This window comes from Phalacrocorax carbo, chromosome 1 (genome assembly GCF_963921805.1).
Source record: "Phalacrocorax carbo chromosome 1, bPhaCar2.1, whole genome shotgun sequence".
Taxonomy (NCBI): domain Eukaryota; kingdom Metazoa; phylum Chordata; class Aves; order Suliformes; family Phalacrocoracidae; genus Phalacrocorax; species Phalacrocorax carbo.
This window is the reverse complement of record NC_087513.1, coordinates 192306825-192321255: the sequence shown is the minus strand read 5'-3', so window position 1 is coordinate 192321255 and position 14431 is coordinate 192306825.

Genomic DNA, 14431 nt, shown 5'->3' with positions numbered 1-14431 from the left:
GGCAGCAGGAGCTGAATTCCTGAAGAAGCAGCACTATTTGCTGCCACCTCCCCCAGGGCACTGGCACCTGTGCTCTGGAGTCTTTTGCTCTCTGCTCCTGTCCAAATCAAATGGGTGAATTCAAACCACCTATGCCTATAAATAATTATGCTGTATGCTCCCCTGCTTGAAGAAGAAGACTTTGAAGACTTTGTATTTGAAGAAATGAAGATCAGTGGTCTCAATGTGGAGATGGTGAACAGCAGAAACACCTTTCAGCTGGTGGAAGTTGTGTGCTGAAACTGTTCACTGCCTGTGGCATTTCAGCCCATCACCAGAGCATCCTAACATGCTGTGTTTGTTTGCCTCAGCCATATTCAACAATTTCATATACACCAGGTAATATGCCTTAATAAGCGGGTTTTGCTAAAACTTTGGAGACAAGGGTAAATACCCAACCAAGTTTAGTCAGCAAGAATTGTACTTTGGCTTCATCGTCCTCAACTCCTACTCTCTCTGAGTAACTCATGGAGAATTGGTGCAACAGATTGTGTACAAGCAATCTTTCACTGTACCTCTGGGTTTAGACAGAAACAATGGATCATGCTGTTCACAAAAAGTCTCCTTGTCCAGCTAGACACAATGCTGAATGCAGAGCAAAATCCTTCCTTACCAGAGATGAAAGGGTCAGAGAAAGAGAAAGTCAGTCTGACAGAACCCTCAGGGAAGGAAGAAAAGAGGAAACCAGTCATGGAAGGACCAAAGTGGAAATAGAGCAGATGAGTGGAAAGAAGTCTTCATTCTTACATTTTCAAGGATCTAAATGTTTTTTTCCCTTCCCTAAGATTAATTTCTAAGGTTATTCTCCCATGTCAATCTAACAGCTCCTGATGTTCAGACTGAAAACCATTCCAGAATCAAATGTGCCATAATGGGTTTACATGACATTTTGGGTCCTCTCTGACATATATCATTTATACCACATGCATCATTCATCTTGATTTTGCCAGCAATTTATTTACTGTTCTTACCCCCTTATTATTTGAACAGGACGTCACTGTTTTATTTGCCATCTGTGAGCTCCATATGGTCACAGCTAATGAAAGCAAGTAGTCTAAAAAAGATGACACCATTAAATAACCTTTTTTTGACTAAATACACAGTCTACTTCTTTTAGATTATCCTTGCCATCACTAAATGTCAAGATAGATAGTCTTGCATTATCTGAAGACCTCCAGGTTTGGGCTAGCTGAAAAAAATAGTTGGCTGTCAAATTATAACTCCAGTTAAATTTGCTAAAAACTCTCCAAAGTTAAGTCCTTCTGTATCTTTTATGCTCAGATAAGACACATCAATATCAGCAGCTTTCCCTGAACCTCCAGCTCTATCAGAAACAAAAAGGAAGCTGATGGGCCATCATATTTTATGACTTCTTGCTTTTGAGACTTTAACCCCTCAGTCCACAGAATTTATCTCTGATTCTGTTGTCTCATTTATGAACCCACTTCTCTTGGTGGGACGAGCAGCATGGGAATCTGTTGGTGTCCTCTCAGGCACCACAAACACCACAGTTTCTGAGCAACATAGAGGACTAAGCAACAACAAAACCAGCAACATCTCCCTCTCACTTGTCTGTCTCATCAACATCCTTTGCATTTAGTAGGTGATAAAATATTCATAGGCCTCTCTCTGTAGGTACCTTTCAGACCTATGCCTTCCCCAGAGGAAGACTCAGCACCCAGAATAACACCTGCAAAGTGTCTTGGTGGAGCTCTCCAAGGAAGCCGATTTTTCTGAAAACTCTTGAGAGAAGAGGCTAGGAGTTGCTCCCAATATATTTTTACACTTTAGGGATATAATTAAGGCTGGCTTAAATCTGTGAAATGCCATTAAAGCTCTGGCAGCCAGAGTCGGGGCCTTTTAAGCCAGTGGGTTTCCAAGTTCTATTTTTATAAATGAAGTTGAAATGGACGCCAGCATTATGTGGCTACAGAGCTGCTACTGTACACATGAATAGTGGTTTAGATGATTTGTTAAAATCCCTAGGGTGTTGGATGAAGTTTTAAATATTGTTTTAAAATACATTAACTGAAAATAATTAAATAATGTAATGCTTTTACAACGCAACTAAAAAGGCTATGTAATTACAATGAGGGGTAATATACAATATTTAATTGTGGCCCTGGTGTTCTTTATAATGAAGTTTGAATAATTAGTGGGATGATGACTGAGTACTTATTACTTAGTAAGAGGTTTGTGTTCCATTACACAAAACATCAATCACTGTTTCCCCATGACAGCTGTTATGTCAAAGTCTCTCTTTTTCCTTTTCCTGTGACTCTGTTTGCACGTTTGTAGAGTTCCCCCAATTTTTTATTAAGCTTTTCACTATCTGCCTTGATTGTTTTGACAAGTGAGGCCAAACTCCATTGTGATCTATATAATGTAGTATGAATAACTACTACAAAGGAGATTTATTTTTCCTTTTGATAGAACTCCTTTTATTGAAGGGCATGCTGCAAAAATGGCAGGTTTAACAGATTTTTCAGCATAGCTGTGCATATATGAAGTTTTCATGCTATGCCTATTTATTACAGAACTTAAAAGGCCTTATTCTGTTATCTGCAAAGCCTTTTCACATACCTCTGTTGATGGGTTCTTCCCAAAGTTTCCCCTGCCCTTCAAGAATTGAGGCCATCATCTGACATCACCTGGCCTGATCATCTCAAGGGTTTTGAAACACAGAAACTGAGTGTTGTGTTAGTTTGGTGTTTAATTAGTAGTCAATCCTGAAGAAATTATTTTCTCATCATATTTTTGTTAGCAAAGAGTCTCTTCCCCTCAACACGGCCTGAAGCTTCTCCTGTATCCCTGATAAGTCTGAACTTTAGCACAGTAAGGGCAGGCTATTCGGAAATGAATGGGTTACTTGACTTTCTGACAGTATGGTCCTTCTTTTTGTGGCTGGGCAAAAGGTAAAGAAGTTTTTTAATTTTATTCTTGCTAGGTATGTCTCTGTTAAAGACATGTTAGGGACCAAACCAGAGCTGTTTTAGTGACTGTGGAATAACTGGCACTCTAATGGAAATTGAAAGGTATAAATTGGCTCTTCAAAGGTTGAGTACTACTCAGCATTTCCTGGCTACACCAAGACAGCTTTTCTTCATTCAACTTGTGATATTATCCAAGCCTTGAGGACTGACATTGTGTTTAGGGGGAACATGAAAAATGACAGTGTCTTCTCAGTAAAACTAACATGTAAGATCATAGCATCTCCTTGCTAGCCAGACACTCCAGGGCATCCAACGGATATTGCTGTCAGTTTTCTGTCAGGGTGTTTAATGGCTGAGATCAACAGGCATCCCCTTATACCAGTAAAGGACAAACCACATGTATATGGTATAACAAAAAGCATCTTTATCAGCTGCAACAAGCAATGGCCTACTGTGATTCCTTGTAAGATGCAAAGACACATATTCAGCTTTAGTGACTGGATGTTATACTTAAAGTAGAGGTAAAGAAAAGAGCTGGCTAATTTCTATCTATACTGAACTGACCATAGCAGGGAACCTAGTGACTGTGCTAACCACCACCAACAGCATAAAGGTCATTTCAAGATGCACAGACCTAACAGTGTAACATCATAGCAACATCTTTCTAACAGCAGGAAGAACAAGGGGAAAAGCGCCTTTCCTATAGATACAGACACACTAAATACAGGAAATTGTTCTACCCTTTATCTTTTTCTTCTCTTCTGCTGAAGAAGCAGAAAAACGTTGATTAACATAAGAACTGTTGTGGCTGTTAGATAACACACTTGGTCTGAACTCTGCAACTTTTGGTTTTTTAATCATTTTTATTTCTTCCTTTTGTTTGTGTGTTTTTACTCCACATTCAAGGAACAGTGAAAGACAATCATCTTGTACGAGAAGGTATTTTCATGAGATAAATGAGACATGTAAATATTACCAGCTTGAAGCATAGAGTCAGTCCTGAAAAGATGCTGATCTGCAGTTGCTAGCTTGTTTGAGCTGGGCAAATGAGTAAGGAATCTTCTCTGACAAGCGTTGTTGATTGTGCTCAGATTGATTCATACAGTCAATTTCATTGACTTCAAGCTAACTTTGCAAGGTGCTAAGTGCCCTCAGTTCTTATTGATTTAAAATAGGTTTAAAGCATATGGAATACAGGAAACTAAGGAGATACAAGATGAAGGCAGAACAGACTCAGGAAGAACACTGGAGATGAAATAAAAAAGGAAAGGTTTAAAAAAAGGAAAAAGGGAATAAGGCATAGGGCAGGTTTAGTTTCATCTAACTTTGGTCACCTAAAAGCTAGATGTGTAGCCTGTGTCAATTGTCTAGATTTTCTCCATAGTCATGAAGAGAAAGTGACACCTCCACAGAGGTATTAATTTCACAAATCTTGGAAAACTATTTTAGGAAGGAATGAATCACCCTTCAGGGCATCTGTGTCTCTCCACTGAGTTTAAAGGGAGTTTAAAGGGAATAGTAGGCAAACTTTATCTGGGAGATGAATGGATTCGTTTGAAAGAAAACAAATCAGTTACGAGCAGAGAAGAGCATGCCACTATTCTAAAGATAAACCAATTATAAATTGGTTAGATTTGTTGATTTCTTTTAGGTGTTTTACTGAACTCTAAGGTATAAAAGATCTGAAAGGCTTTTCATAGAGTAACACTAATAACTTCTGTCTCTAGCTCCACTCATTTTTAACCAAATTAACCTAAGTGTTATAAAGTACCTGAATGCCCATATACAGAAAATAAACCAGCTGTTACGTGCTAGAAGCATCTCAAATACAGTCATAAGCATTTACGTTGTCACCATTTAATCCATGGTAGGTGCACCCCATAAGATTGGTAAGTCCTTCATTATAGGCTATAACCATAGAAGACCTGAAGCATCTAAACCAAGATTTTGATGAGACATAATCTTACTTTACAATCTTTAAACCTCCATCCATTTGTAGACATATTTTCAGTTTGATTTCTAACAGCCTCCTCTGCAGACACCACTCTGCAGAATTGCTCCCATCTGAAACATCAGAGGCATCATTCATTACCAATAGATATCTATAGACACTATGAAGCTCTCTGACTACTTGCTAGTTAGGTGCTCCAATGACTAACTTTAAAGCATCTGGACACCAGCCTGGCACCAAAGACTCAGAGGTGGAAGCTTAAGAAGTGGTGTCAAAAAAAAAAAGAAAATCTGTAAGGAGCCACCTTGAAGTAACCACTAGGAAAGGGCATGAGTTGGGGAGTAGAAGAGAGGTTGGTTGGACAGGGTAATGGTCAGGGAGGCCAGAGATAGGACACAGGGGAAAGCAAAATATTCCCCCTGAGACTTGTGATCATAAAATCACATTGGGAGGAAGTGTGGACGTGGACTTAGAAGCAGAAGACAGCCCTGTGACTGCTTTGGCCCAACCACGTGCATTTCAGCTCTACAGTCCTCACAGTGAGGGGTTCACAGGGAGGACAGCATGCCTGCCTTTGGGACTTCCTCTAAGACATGCTTTCTACCAATTATATAGCTAGCATTGCTCCCTTCTTTTAAAGGTATGTTCAAGTGCCACCTAAGCATCTTGGCCACTGATTTGCTTCCAACATCTGCTGAACTCTTGACTGGCATGGGGTGGGAGCCTGTTTCTGCTCCCTTGTCAGCTTGAGGAGTTTAAACCTCTGTCTCTCCTCCCCTCAGCCCTAAGAAGACACTTACAGGTTAGACTGAATGCAGGAATATTCCTCCCCTCCTGTTGAAGTTACAACATTGTCTGGGGAAAAAAAACCAAACAACAAGATATCTGTAATTGGAAACAGAGAGAGCAAATATGGTCAGATGAGAAAGGACAGTTATCTGCCTGGGATCTATGGGCCTATTTTGGCAGAGAAAAAAAATCCCTACTTCTAGTGTCTTGAAACAGTTTGTAATTATCCCTTCCTGGGTGAACTCCCCAGTTATTAGCTGAGGAATGAAGAGTTTTCTTCTGCCCTTTCTCTCTAAGCCTTGAATTTCTGAAAATGAACTGTTGAAAATGAACTCTTAGCAGACCAGTAATCCTTAGCTAACTCTAGGACAAGGGCTAAAATATATATGAATATTTTCTCAGGCATGGCTTCTTTGGAACCCAGAAATCTCACCCATGAGTGGTTAAAGAAACTGATGTTTGTTCCAGATGTCCAGCAGTGTGTTGCTCCTGGTCTCCAGGAACAGTACAGCCCTCCAGCAACAACAGTGCAAGTGCTCAGTGGGGAGTGCTGGAGCTGTGTAACAGCTGAAATTGTCGAAGTGCACTGTGGGACATGCTCACAGTATACAACACATAAGATCCAATGTCCTTTGGAGGCATTAGGTGTACAGCTCATGCATCGCAAATATTCTAGGCATGTGTAATAAGTCTGAGGCTGCCTGGAAGACTTTAGGTTACTGAGCACTTCCTAAATGTCACACATGCACTGTACTGATCCTTGATACACAGACATTGCTCCATATGAGGATACGCAGTGAGAGGTTATTTTGGTTTCCCATCCCAAGGTAGAAAAGTTTCCCCATGCAACAACCAGGCATCTAGCAAAGACCTGACTGTTCCAGGAGAAAGCTGTACCACATAAAGCATTGCACTATGTGACCTGTGTGCAACTAAGTCCTCTTCTAGATTTGGTCCCCACTGTCTGTTCCTGTTCACTAAACAGTGATGCTTTCTGCCTAGTGTTTGCATTAATAGTTGTGCAGCAAGGGTGTAAAATATTATTCTGATTTTATGACCTGCATTGATTTTAGTCTGATATATGCAGGAGACAAAGGCCATGGGTCATTGAGCCTCACCCTGTTTTTAGTTGCCCCTGAATAACAGCACTTGCTTAACTAGATTGGTTTGTGATAGTCAGGATTAATTTCCTGAACTTTTCTAGTTCACATGAAGTCCAGGAATAGTACCATGAAGCTGTGACCAGACTAGGTGTCATGACTAACAATGGTAAGAGCAGGGAAAGCAAAATTTCTCAGAAAGGTGACTGAAAATCAGTTCTTATTACTCCTAGTCCCTTAAAGATATTATATCACCTTCCAACATTAATTTTTTTTGTTTCTGTTAAGTTCATAACTTCAGAAGAAATCTTATTACATGTAATTTTCCCTCTTCCTGGTTCACCAGCACCAAGGATGCTGACACTTTCTCAATCCTTATACATTCTCCATCTCGCACTCTTACAAATGACAGTAAGAGTAATTTAGCAATCTCTTCTGTACTTGCACAGAAGACAGCAACTAGAGGACAAGAGGGAATGGGTAGTGACTCCAGTAATATTGTCTGCTTACTTCTCTAAGCCAAATTTATCCAAGCTGATTCCTCATATCCACCATATTAGCTTGTTAACTTTGAACAGGTCTCCAAAAATCCTGCTTATCAGTCTGGCCTCTTACCTTATTTCAGACCCTCTTCAAAACTCACTAAAATATTAAGTACATTTTTTTAAATAAAGGAACTTAAAAAGGCCAATATGCAAAAATGCTGTGCTGTGTCATTCATATCCACATGGACATCTTGGTTATCCTACAGTATCTAAAATGTCATGAGACATGTACGTTCAGTTATTATGATGGCTCACCACACATTCAAGTTAGTTGTCTGAGACAGTTACCCTTCATAACAAGTAGAGGCAAACAGGCACCCCCAACAGGCTGGTCATTCGATCTGCTTTAGACACTCACCTAAGGGAAAATGAGCCTTTCTCAAGGGGGCGCCTGCTTCTCTCCACTGGTTGGAAAGGGAGCCTAAAATAGACAGGTCAGGCTTTCTGTATAACTTCTAGGTGCCTATCTTAGGACAAATGAATCCCACCTCAAATCTTAAGTCTGTCCCATTCATATTTGAGTTAAAACATTCATCATGAGCAACACAACAGAAGTAATAACATCTGGGTTATCTGACTGTCAGAACTGGACAATGCACCTTACCCTGCAAGTTCTAGGGAGGTCCAGCTGTTATATGCACTGGTCAAAATAGAAATATAATCAGTGAGAACAGAATAAGTCTCCAAAAATATTTAGGTTCCTGACTTATGCAACCTGCACAGTGTAATACAGAGAGTTAATTGCAGAACAGCCCAGCTGTTTCATGGCTTCTTGCTGAATGGGAATGAAATTAAACAGTTTGCAACAATTTACTAAAGGATAAAATTGTTTCAAAAAGCCCTTTTGGGACTGAACACAGATCTTTTTCTTTGGTTAATGTGTGGAGGGTATGAGTATTTTGGTAGCCACCTCGCTGAGCTCGTCAGGGGAAAATCCAGGCCCAGGTTGTGCTCTCAGTCAGAGAAGAGGCTTTCCATCCCAATGCCACCACAGAACAGGCAAAGATCATTTGAGACAGTGCTTGTATCTCTGGCTTACTTCTTCCTGAACTTTAAAACTCATCCACTTTTCTATAATCAATTAGTTCCATTTCAGTCACTGTATTATAAGCACAGAGAAAATATTAATGGGAGTGTGTAGTTAAGATCAGGCTGTTTTTGTGTACAATGCAAGGTGCTTGTCACAGTGGGATTGTATCTTCATAAATTGCTTGCATTCCTAAAGCAGATGCTGAAAGGATTGGTATACTTTTGAAATTAAAAACAATGAAACTAACCAAAACACACCCAGAAGAAAATATACTGTTGGCTTGAATCAAAGTAGCAAGAATCAGCTCTATCAAGGAAATTCTCATGCTATAAAACTAATCAGGTAGAGGTTTGGGTTTGCACTTTTGTGTTGAACTGAGAACATTGCAGTAAGAAGGTCTGTGCAAAGCTAATTTTAAAAGTTCAGGAACTGGTGGACAGTTTGGAGAAAGTTCAGCTATACATAGACTAGAAAGGAAGATCAAAAGGTTTTGACCTGCTTTATGCCTTCTTGGCCATATTTTCCCCCATTATAAGAACAGTCATGTAATATTTCCCCAGCCTTTTGCATGAGGGCATGATCTAAAGTTTAATACATTAAATTGAGAAACTCATATTCTTTTCAGTCAAATGGAATCAATCTTTACCTGGCTTTTCCTGAGGCATCCTTCCCTAGGTCTTACTTTCAAAGATGTCATCTTGCTGGCCCTAGGTTCCAAAAGAAACCAGCACGTTCAGAATTTCACCAAGCACTGACCAATTTGATCTCAGAAATGAAAACACACTTTTTTTCCTGGCAAGGAATCCAGACATATGAATATTCAGTTTAGCTTTTTCTGAGATTTGAGCTATATACAGGTGAATGCAAAGGGTAATGTTACAGCAGGGTAACAAGTAACCTTTCAACAGCTGAGCTATGGTAACTGTTAGCATGCATAGTCCTAGGCAATTACAACAGTGAAATAAAACCTTTTACCTTAAACTTCCCTGAGAGTATAGAAGATGATCACCCTGCATCTCAAGACCTGACAAGTAAGGTGTCAGGGATGCGTTAGATTCAGTTCAGAACAGTACATCCTTTTATCCTCCTGAGTATCCTGAGTAACTGACCACAGCTGGAAATCTGGGCCAAGCACTTTCACTGCCACGTCTTTTATTTCTTTGGTTCATTAGTTTGTATAAAACTACCAGGCAATACTAATTAGACTGCTAAAAAAAAAGAAAGAGAAAGAGTAAGGAAAGATTAGGAGGGTGCACTGCATCTTGTAACATCATGATCAGTTAACTGTGAAATTACTGCTTATCACCACTATACATTTTCTATTACCCTATGGACATTTTCAAATTCAGTATGTTGCTAGTGGAAAAATAAACTTCTTAAAGCTGCAGGTTAAAGTCAAGGTCAAGCAATTCTGAATGTATGTATTTCAAAGTAAAAACAAATAAAACAGATTATGTTAACTATATTTTTACAGATTAGGAAAAAGTATTTAAGTTCAAGGTAATTATTTTCTCTAAGATGAGCATTTGAATAAACAGAAAACTGCATTAAGAAATCCAGGCATTCTAAACTTTGCCGTACATGTATGTATTAAGAAGCTCTAAGATGAGTGTCTTATCATCCCTAACAAACAATTCCCCCTGCACTGTGTGCAGCTTGGCCAGGTTCCAAATCCTATCCCTGGGAGTGTATTTTCTGGTGGATATAAAAGGATTATATTTCTCCTTTAAGGGATACATTCTGCACATGATTAATTACCACAGGGATGTGATATTGATCTAGTCAGAAAACTGTATTTTAGAACCAAGATTAGGAATTGCTAATTCACAAAAAAAACCCCAGCAATCCATTAAAACAAAGATCCAGGGGGTGTTAATGTATTTATTGCAATAACATCAATAATGATAAAACCGTGATATTTGATAACCACACAGATGACACACATACTTACATAGAAATAGTTTGTTGACTTTTGTACAGCACAACTGAGCCAACATTTTAGTACTGCCAAATGTCTTAAGAACAAGAAACAAACTAATGTTATTCTACAGTGAAGGTCTTAAAGAAATGAGATAGCTACATTTAAAAAACACATAACTATTCATTTTTAAAAAGCAGTTCTTTAATAGCTGACATTGTAATAGCTCATTTAGTTTATATAGTTGTACTCTTAATTTTTGACATATTTATACAGTTATGCAAGATATATGAACTATAAAGATGTCATGATGGTTTGTTATAGGAATTAGCATATGAATAATGAAAAATAAAAGACCAAACAACATCTCAAAGTTTTCACATAAAATATCTTCAAATTACCTCAGAATGCTTTACAAAACAACAGATCTATTAAACTTGATATCAGAGCCTAAATCTTGTAATAGAAGGTAGCAGTCTACAGGGGAGAGGAAATAAATACAGTAATAGCACATCTAATTAAAGAATATTAATCCAAAAACAGAATGCTGTCCTAGTCTATTACTAATCTTCAATTTTTATCTGATTTAACTCCTACTGAAGTTGACTAAAAGATTCCCAATGACTACAGTGGAAACTGTATCAGTAACAGTATCTCTCAGTAGACATGCCAGCTAGAACAGAGTTATTGGCATAAACCAATACCCAACAGAATATATGACAATGACCTCAGTCGCAGACAAAATATTCAGAACCCCCCATTAATAGCCATGACACTTAATAGTGTGTTTATTAAGCTATCCAAGGCACCAAAGTTTAATAGAGCTCTCTGCAAAGTAGCCACTTTCTGTGTACACCATTTAATTACATCTTCTAACAGCATAGCATTCGCTATGAGGTAAACTAGTCAGCTTAGTATCAGAGAAGCAGCAACTTTAAAGTAACTTACATGGACACACAAACTTGGTATCCTTTGGCCACATGGCATTTTGAATCATCCCTTGTGTTCTTGTAGGTTATAGAGTCTAACTAAATTACATTGGTTTAATCCCTATGTATACACAAGTCTTTCAGTCACATCTTGCAACAGAAATGAGCAATGGCATCCAGGTTCAGCAATGTTGGACATGTCTGAGACAAGAGATCCTAACATGGAGATCCAGAAACCCAGTCAGAGATGGGGGATGTTTCCACTAAACTCCACCTGGGAAAGAGGTTTCCTCACAATGTTAAAAGCTTATTTACGTTTCACAAAATAAATTGTGATATATAAGATGCCCAAAAAGATATCAGAGGCATGTAAGCTTCTAACTAAAACCCAGTATTTTATCGGTATATTTAGTCAGGATTTAAAACCTTGCTCTGTCACCGTGGCAGGGTGACACAGATGCATGAGACATGAAGAATGAATCACGGCTGTTATTCGGTAAAGCTAGTGGGAATGAATAGGTCTATACAGGTACAGGTATAAGGTACTTATATATATACAGGTACTTACCTGCACAAAGTGTGCACAGGTTGATGAGCTGCTGCCCCAGGTGGCTGAGTTGCCGGAGACAGTTAGAAGGTTGAGTAATATTAATATTGGTGGAACTGAGGCAGAGATAGACAGGCGGTCTCAGAACCATGCTCCTGGAGCAGACACCACTGAGAAGGAGGGGGCACCTTGGATCCTGGTGACCCACAAAAGCAGGGCTCTGCCTCAAACCCCACCTCCCAGTATCACCAACAACAACAGATTTGTAGCTTTAGAGGCTGCAGACACCCACGAGCAAGGTCCAGCAGGTGCAACTGGGGCAGCAGCACAGAGCAGATATCGCAAAAAGAAGAGATGAGTGCTTGTAGTGGGTGACTCTCTGTTAAAAGGCACTGAGGCACCCATCTGCCAACCTGACAGGGAGTCACAAGAGGTTTGCTTCTTTCCACGAGCTAAGGTCCGAGACATCACTGAGAGGGTGCCACAACTTGTCAAAAGCACTGATTACTAACCTCTGCTACTCTTCCATGTGGGCACAAATGACGCTGCAAGCCAGAGTCCGGGCAGAACTAAGCAAGACTATAAAGCTCTGGGAAAGCAAGTGAAAAATATTGGTGCCCAAGTTATCTCCTCTTCCTCCATTCTACCTGTTGGGGAAAAATGGGCGACTAGAAGTAGGCAAATAATACAAATCAACTCCTAGTTACGTGGCTGGTGTCAATGTGACGGTTTTGGCTTTTATGACAATGGGACGTTCTTCAACAACCATAGGCTGCTGGGGAGGGATGGACTCCACCTGTTTGGAAGGGGCAAGGGAATCTTTGGCAGAAGGCTGGCAAACTCGGTGAGGAGGGCTTTAAACTGAGGACCTCATGGGGAGGGGGACAAACTGGCAATGCTAATGCCATCACACACAATGGGGGAATAAGACAGGACAACCTGAGCAGTGATAAAGGTGCCGTGGTGGCCTCATGTGATGGCAACCAGGAGACCAACCACCTCCAGGGTTTGCATGGCTGTAGTGGGTCCTTGTACACCCCTCCGGGGCAACCTGTGTGCTCAAGCACCTTCCTGAAATGCCTGTACGCCAATGCACACAGCATGAGGAACAAAGAGGAGGAACTAGAGGTCTGTGTGCAGTCCCAGGGCCATGATCTCATTGCAGTCACAGGGACATGGTGAGATAGCTTGCATGACTGGAATGTGGTCATGGATGGCTACAGGCTTTTCAGGAAACACAGACCAGCAAGGCAAGGTGGGGGAGTTGCTCTTTATGTGAGGGAGCAACCGGAAAGTATTGAGCTCTGCCTTGGAGTGGAAGGAGAACAAGTTGAGAGCTTGTGGGTAAAAATTAAGGGACAGCCAAATATGGGTGACACTGTTGTGGGCGTTTGCTACAGGCCACCTGATCAAGAAGAGGAAGTTGATGAAGCCTTGTACAGACAGCTGGAAGTAGCCTTGCAATCGCAGGCCCTGGATCTCATGGGGGCCTTCAACCACACTGATATTTGCTGGAAAAGCAACACGACAAGCCATGCACATTCCAGAAGGTTCCTGCGGAGCGTCAAGGACAACCTTTTCATGCAAGTGGTGGAGGAGCCAACAAGGCGAGATGTGCTACTCGACCTTATCCTTAACAAACAAGGAAGGGCTGGTTGAGGATGTGAGAGTTGGAGGCAGCCTTGGCTGCAGTGACCATGAGATGGTTTTGTTTAGGATACTGCAAGGTAGAAGCAGGGCTGTGAGTCGGGTTACAACCGTGGGCTTCAAGAGGGCCAACTTTGGCCTCTTCAAAGACCTGTTAGGAGGAATCCCATGGGCTAGGGCTCTGGAAGGCAGAAGGGCCCAAGAGAGCTGGACAGTATTCAAGGACCACTTCCCCCACACCCAAGTTCGGTGCACCCCCAGGAGGAAGAAGTCAGGCAGAGGTGCCAGGAGACCTGCATGGATGAGCACAGAGCTTCTAGAGAAACTCAGATGGAAGAGGGAGGCTCACAGTATGTAGAAAAAGGGACTGGCCACTTGGGAGGAATATAGGAATATTGTCAGTGTATGCAGACATGTGATGAGGAAGGCCAAGGCCCACTTGGAATTAAATCTGGCAAGGCATGTCAAAGATAACAAGAAGGGCTTCTTTAAATACATCAGCAGTACAAGGAAGACTGGGGACACAGTGGGCCCACTGCTGAACATGGAAGAGGCCCTGGCCACGCAGGATACAGAGAAGGCGGACTTACCAAATGCCTTCTTTGCCTCAGTCTTTACTGCCAAGGCTGGCCCTCAGGCATCTCAGCCCCCAGAGAAGAGAGGACAATTCTGGAGAAAGGAGGACTTACCATTGGTTGAGAAGGATTGGGTCAGAGATCACCTAGGCAAACTGGATCCTCACAGATCCATGGGCCCTGAGGGGATGCACCCACAAATACTGAGGGAGCTGGCAGATGATCTTTCTGAGCCACTCTCCATCATCTTTGAAAGGGAAGGAAAGGGAAGGAAAGGGAAGGAAAGGGAAGGAAAGGGTAGGAAAGGAAAGGAAAGGGTAGGAAAGGGTAGGAAAGGGTAGGAAAGGGTAGGAAAGGGTAGGAAAGGGTAGGAAAGGAAAGGGTAGGAAGGGTAGGAAAGGGGTAGGGAGGAAAGGGGAAGGAAAGGG